The sequence below is a fragment of the Hordeum vulgare genome, chromosome 6H (genome assembly GCF_904849725.1).
Source record: "Hordeum vulgare subsp. vulgare chromosome 6H, MorexV3_pseudomolecules_assembly, whole genome shotgun sequence".
In the NCBI taxonomy this organism is placed as follows: domain Eukaryota; kingdom Viridiplantae; phylum Streptophyta; class Magnoliopsida; order Poales; family Poaceae; genus Hordeum; species Hordeum vulgare.
In genome coordinates, this window is record NC_058523.1 from 381,410,691 (window position 1) to 381,418,381 (window position 7,691).

Here is a 7,691-nt window from a genome sequence, read left to right on the forward strand (position 1 = left end):
TGCTTGCACACACTAATCTTTCAGGTGTGGTTGAATTGACAACTCAGCTGCTAATACTTGAGAATATCCTTTAGCTTCCCCTTGTGAGCGAATCAATAAATTTGGGTTGAATACTCTACCCTCGAAAACTGTTGCGATCCCATACACTTGTGGAACATCAAGGCTTTTTCTGGCGCCGTTGCCGGGGAGGCACTGCTATATTCTCTGAGTCACTTGGGATTGACGTCTGCTGATCACTATGAGGAATCCGAAAGATCCAAGAACTAAAATCCTACCTTCCACTACGAGGAGAGGTAAGGAACTGCCATCTAGCTCTGCACTTGATTCACCTTCAGTTTTGAGTAAGTTTGCGACTTCGCCTCCTGCTAGAAATCTTGATATGTCGCCTGTGCTTGATGATGCTACTTTTGCTGTCCATGATTCTATGCTTAATACTATCCCTGATGATGCTATGCTTGATACTATGCCTGATGATGCTATGCTTGATACTATGCCTGATCACCCTCTTGAGAAGAACGAAATACTTGATATCTTCTATAATGGACTTACCGATGCTTCCAAAGACCACCTAGATAGTTGTGCCGGTAGTGTTTTTAGGGAACAAACTGTAGAAACAGCTGAGATTCTGTTGAACAACATCTTGTGCAATGAGAATGCTTGGACTATTCCCGAACCACCTCCTAAGCCAACTCCGAAGAAAAGAGGTATTCTATTCCTCAGTCCTGAAGATATGCAAGAAGCCAAGAAATCTATGCGAGAGAAAGGTATTAAATCTGAAGATGTCAAAAATCTACCACCTATCGAAGAGATCCATGGTCTCGATAACCCGATACACGTAGTAGAAGTAAATTCTCTGCGTAGGTTTGATGAGAGTGATATTCCTTTTGATAAACCTGCTAGCTTATGCTTGGATGAATTTGATAACTTTGTTGCAAAACAACAAAATTTCAATGATTATGTTAGCAGACAATTGGAAAAGAATGCTCGTACGCTTAGTCATTTAAGTGCTTGTGTGGACAGAAATGTCAATGATCTTAAACTTCTAAGTAAACATGCCTCTATGGTTACTACTCAAGTAGAACAAGTACTTCAAGCTCAAAATGACTTGCTCAATGAGTTGAATGACAATTCCGTCAGAGTCGTCACTAGAGGCGGTAGAATGACCCATGAACCTTTGTATCCTGAGGGTCCTCCGAAGAGAGTTGAACAAGATTCTCAAGGAGTTAGTACTGATGCACCTAGTCATCCTAGAAAGAAGAAGAAAGATGAAAGGAACCTGCACGCTAGCAACCCTGTTGCTGCTACACCTGATAGTCCAAACGATGTCTCTGTCTCTGTTGCTGAAACACAATCTGGTGATGAACATGAGCCTAATGATAATATCAATAGTGATGTTCATGATGATGCTCAACCTAGCAATGAAAAGGATGTGGAGATTGAACCTGATCTTGATAACCCACAACCTAAGAATAGAAGATACGATAAGAATGACTTCGCTGCTAGGAAGCATGGTAAAGAAAGGGAACCATGGGTTCAGAAACCCATGCCCTTTCCTCCCAAACCATCCAAGAAAAAGGATGATGAGGATTTTTAGCGATTCGTTGAAATGATCAGACCTGTCTTTCTGCAAATGCGTTTGACGGATATGCTCAAGATGTCTCCGTATGCTATGCACATGAAAGATATTGTGACTAATAATAGGAGGATACCTGAGGATGAGTTTTCCACCATGCTCGCAATTATACCTTCAAGGGTGGAACTCCTAAGAAACTAGGTGATCCAGGTGTGCCCACTATACCTTGCTCCATTAAAGGCAACTACGTTAGAACTGCGTTCTGCGACCTTGGAGGCGGTGTTAGTGTTATGCCTCTCTCTCTTTATCGTAGACATGAACTGGATAAGTTGACACCCACTAAAATCTCTCTGCAAATGGCCGACAAATCAACTGCTTTCCCTATCGGCATTTGCAAGGATGTGCCTATTGTGGTTGCTAACGTCACTATCTTAACAGACTTTGTTATCTTTGATATTCCCGAGGACGATGCCATGGCTGTCATCCTCGGAAGACCCTTTTTAAACACTGCAGGGGCTGTTATAGATTGCAACAAAGGCAATGTCACTTTCCATGTCAACGGTAATGAGCATACGGTGCACTTTCTTATTGGGAGCTTCGAATGCCCTATTCCTCGTGTCAAGATGAAGTATGATTTGCTTGTTGGGGGGATACACATCCCCGTTGAGGTAACCTAGTGACTATTCGAAAATTCTCTGCTCTCTTTTGCGATTCGAAAAGTTATGTAGAGGGGATTTGATCAACCCCATTGACGGATTTATTTCGATGACCATGAGATGGATGAATCAAGGAGTCACAAACGTCTATTTTAAGCTTTCGCCTTCGGTTGCTTCGAAGAAAAATGATAGATTTAGTTTAGTTTTCCCTGTTTTCTGTTTTAGCGTCCGGTAGAAAAGTACCCCGAAAACAAAAGTTCTCCGAACGTCCTGAAAATCAAGTATGATTTTTTCTGGATTTTTTGAAAAATACTGAGACGAAGAGCTTGTCTGGGTGCTGTACCAGTGGACCACAAGCCCTAGGGGCGCGGGCACCCCCCTCGTCGCGCCACGCAGGCTTGTGGGGCCCACAGGTACCCTCTCCACTCAGTCTTGCTCCCATATGCTTCTCCTACCTCCAGAAAAAATCGTTTCACAGCTCAAACCCGTGTTCTTGCTCCTCTTGCTGGGATTTTCGATCTCTTTGCTCAAATCACCGTTCTCCGAAATGTTTTGGGGAAATTACTTCTTGGTAAGTGACTCCTCCATTGGTCCAATTAGTTTTTGCTCTAGTGCCATATACTCCGCATATTTTTGCTACCTTGGTGACCATGTTCGTAAGCTTTGTATGTTGATTCTAGCTGGTCCCAAGTAGTTTTGAGGCGTAATATGGTCTCTACGCACTTGTGGGAGTAGTTGCTACAAGTTTAGTTGAACCTTGTTCACCTTTCCTTTGGGTCGCTGAAAATTTCAGAAAAGGAAGATGTTCAGGAGAAACTATGATGGTGGTTCCTCAAGCAAGAGAGGTCCCCATCTTGCGATTCGGGAGCCTGATCCTTACCAAACTAGGGACGCGCAGGTACAACCATGTGAATGGCCTTTTGATGAATTTATGATTGAGGCAGGTTTCAAAGATGAGTTTGATGCACTTGTTCGCAACGTCGGACTTGGAGAATTCATCTCCGATAAATGTGAACAATATGCTGCTCTCACTGCCTCTTTTGTTCGTAGATTCAAATTTTCAGCTCGCCGTGAGCCATCGGTACTGTTTGATCTCTATGATAAATCGTATACCATGGATTTAGAGGATTTCAGTAGAATTTGCAAAATACCTATTTGGGGTAACCTCAATGATCCTCCTAAATCTTCGGATAGAGATCTTTGCGCTGGTATTACGGTTGGAGAAACTAGAGACATTACACAAGCTACCATGGGGAGTATTCATTTCCCTGCCTTGCATTACTTTGCCCTCTTCATAGGAAGATGCATTAATGGAAAGATTGAGCATTGTCACCTCTGCGCATCCGACCTTAGTATCCTTAAGAGCGCAGTGACGGGTGACAAAAGCTTCAACATGGGAGCTATTATAGCAAGGAGGCTGAATAAGAATGCTATTGATGGGGATTTCTTTGGTGGGATTTATGCCACTCGCATAGCAAATTTTCTGGGAGTACCCATCCGCGAAGGAGATCCCCCGCTCCATACAGCTTTCCTTGACCACATCGCTATGAGACGCTACCAGTTCCTTGAGAGGGATGATGAATCCCTCCTATACCGATTGATATTTAACCGGCAGCGTGTTTTCCATATTACCCTTCCTGCTCCTGCTTTCCTTGAATTTTAGTTAAAACAGAGATATTACATAACCAGAGGAGAGGCAGAGGAGTATGAGAGGGAGGCGACGACTGCTCGTCTCCATGAGACAGCTATTCAGGCAGTGGCTGCAGTGCTCCCGTATAACCCCGACTATGATTTCAGGTTTCGCCAGGACCATCCTTGGGAGTAGACCAAGCTAGGCCAAAAGCGTAAGCTTGGGGGAGTACGTGTTCTCACCGACTTTACATTCTTGCTTATGCTTTCACTTTGTTAGCCGGTGTTCACACTTTGCCACTGTATCATCCATGTTAGTTTATTTTATTTTTCCCGTTTTCTTTTCGTGTGTCTGTCTAGTTTGAGAAAACCCAAAAAGATTTTCTTTTGCTTATTTTGCTTGTTGGGAGCTTTCCCGTGTAGATAGTTTTATTTTTATTTGGGTCAAGATAGAAGATATTGGTTACAATGTCTAGTGGCCCTTGCATGCATACCTGTTTAGCTTTCAAGGAGCCATAGTACTTTGTCTTCTCCTTTGTGTTTGCCTGCAGATTCCAGCGTAGTCCAATGCACGAGCACGCTTATTATTGTTCACATCATTCGGGCGTGCAAGTGAAAGGCAATAATGACGATATATGATGAAGTGACTGAGCCTGGAAAAGTTGGTATGAACTCGATCTATTTTATTTTTGTAAATATGACTAGCTCATCATGCCTGATTCAGCTTTGTTGTGAGAGAAACATGTTTGCAATGACAACTTAGAGATCATAGTTGCTTATGCCATGCTTATTTAGCTAGGAGCTTATAATGGTTTGTCTTGGTTGCCAACATGAATGTTGAGATGACTATGATGTAGTATGATAGGATGTTATCCTCCTTTGAATGTTTCAAGTGGCTTGACTTAGCGCATGTTCACGCATGTAGTTGAAACAAAATCAACATAGCCTCTATGATGTTCATGTTCATGGTGATTTATGTCCTACTCATGCTTGCACTCAATGTTAGTTAATCTCAATGCATTTTGATGACTGTTGTCGCTCTCTAGTTGGTCGCTTCCCAGTCTTTTGCTAGCCTTCACTTGTACTAAGCGGGAATACTGCATGTGCATCCACCTCCCAAACCCAAAGTTGTGCCATATGAGTCCACCATACCTACCTATGTGCGGTATCTACCTGCCGTTCCAAGTAAATTTGCATGTGCCACTCTCTAAATCTTCAAGAAATAATCTATTTAGCATGCCCGAACCGCTCATGTGGTGACAGGGGGCTATTGGTATCTTCTATGCTAGGCATGTTATCCTCGATATGTGTTTATTCACTATCATTCACGAGAAAGGGTCGGTAATTGGAATTCCCGGTTCCATACTCAAATCGAAAAGATAATTGCAAACAAAACTCCCCCAGGATTGATGTTGGTTTGGACGGTACCCGATGATTCGGCTAGCCGTGGAGTGTGATTGATTGGTGGTGGGGGGTCAAAACTTTACTTTTCTGTAGCGTGGAAGATATTGAGAACTCTTAGTCATTGTGTTGACAATGAAAGCATGCCACCCAAAATTATTATCTCAGTTTTAAAAGCTTGAGCTCGGGCACCTCTGCAAATCAATGCTTCCCTCTGCGAAGGGCCTGTCTATTTATGTTCCTGTTGAGTCATCCTCCTCTTACAAAAGCACCAATTAGAGAGCACCTCTGTCATTTTTATGCTTTGATTTTAACTGTGTTGAGTGTGACTATGACTGGATCTTCATTGCCATGAATTACAATGTTTAGTCAGCCCTTGGTCTTTTAAGGGGCTCTGCATTTATGTTTTGCGGTCTCAGAAAGAGCTAGCGAGATACCATCTATTCGTACTACTTCATGTGGTTTTGATTGAAGTGTTGACACTTGAGGCTTATTATTATTTGCTCGCTAGTTGATTATGCCATTGATATGACTTTACCATGAGACCTAGATGTCATTTGCTTTTGTGGTTTGATTGTGATCTTGCTGAAATTCTGGTTGTGAGTTAGAGATAGTTGCAACAACAAGATCAAACAGAGTTCGGCAAAGTTATTCTTTTGTCTTTCTCAGTTTGTCAACTGAGTTGCTTGAGGACAAGCAAGCCTTTAAGCTTGGGGGAGTTGATACGTATCCCTCGTATCTACTTTTCCAAACTCTTTTGCTCTTATTTTGGACTTTCACTTGCATGATTTGAATGGAACTAACCCGGACTGACGCTGTTTTCAGCAGAATTGCCATGGTGTTGTTTTTGTGCAGTAATAAAAGTTCTCGGAATGTCCTAAAAATTTATGGAGATTTTTTCTAGAATAAAAGAAAAATACCTGGGCAAAGATCCACGTGAGGGGGCGTGCCAGTGGGCCACAAGCCCCTGGGCCACGACCACCCCCTACGGCCGCGCCATGAGGGCTTGTGGGGCCCACGAGGCACCACCGCCCCCAATCTCAGTCATATATCTTCCGTTTCGCCTGGAAAAAAAATCACAGAGAAGGTTTCATCGCGTTTTGCGATACGGAGGCGCCGCCACATCCTGTTCTTCATCTGGAGGGCAGATCTGGAGTCCGTTTCGGGCTCCGGAGAGGGGATTGTCAAAGCTTTTTCTGGTGTCGTTGCTATCATACTACCTTGCTACTGATACTTTGCTTGCAGACACTAATCTTTCAGGTGTGATTGAATTGACAACTCAGCTGCTAATACTTGAGAATATCCTTTAGCTTCCCCTTGTGAGCGAATCAATAAATTTGGGTTGAATACTCTACCCTCGAAAACTGCTGTGATCCCATACGCTTGTGGGACATCAGTATGCGAGATCAACTTAGGTTCACCAACGATGAGATGCTGGAGATCTTGGAGAAAGGTTACAACCCTATGAACCCCAAGTATCTCACACCAAGTGAAGTTATGACGAACACCTTAATGTCACCGCAATCATGCTCATAAGAAAAGGCTTTACATAAACTTATCAACTCCAAAGAACTATGGGATAGCATTGTGATGACCAAGACAGGAACTTCCTCCCTTCGTCTTGAACAATATGAGATTGCAAAAGGATCATTGCAATACTTCTACATGAAGAAAGGAGAGAACCCCAAACATCTTCTTGAAAGATTGATGACACTTGTTGCCGACATAGAATCATATGATTGTGAAAAGGGTCGAGATGGATTCAATCAGAAGAAACAGTTTCGCATGGATAATCTTCTAAATGCTCTTGCTCCATACCACCATCAGATGGTATGGGACATTGATACGTCTCCAACGTATCTATAATTTTTGATGGTTTCATGCTATTATCTTGTCAAACTTTGGATGTTTTGCATGCCTTTTATATATTTTTTGGGACTAACTTATTAACTCAGTGCCAAGTGCCAGTTCCTGTTTTTACCATGTTTTTGACCCCTTTCAGAGGATATTTTGAAACGCAATCCAAACGGAAGAAAATCCTGGAAAGGATTTTTTTTGGAATGGAAGAAGATCGGAGAGCTTGGGAGCCAAGGCAGGGGAGCCCCAGGAGCCCCACAATAGCCGCGCCATCTAGGCTTGTGGCCCCCCTGGACGTCCCCTGACCTAGGTCTTTCGCCTATATATTCCCATAAATTCCAAAAAAATCAGGAGATCATCGCAATCACTTTTCCGCCGCCGCAAGCTTCTGTCTTCGCAAGATCCCATCTAGGGCACGTCCTGGTGCCCTGTCGGAGGGGGATTCGGACACGGAGGGCTTCTTCATCAACACCATGACCTCTCCGATGATGCGTGAGTAGTTCACCGTAGACCTACGGGTCCATAGCTAGTAGCTAGATGGCTTCTTCTCTCTCTTGGATCTATACAAAGTTCTC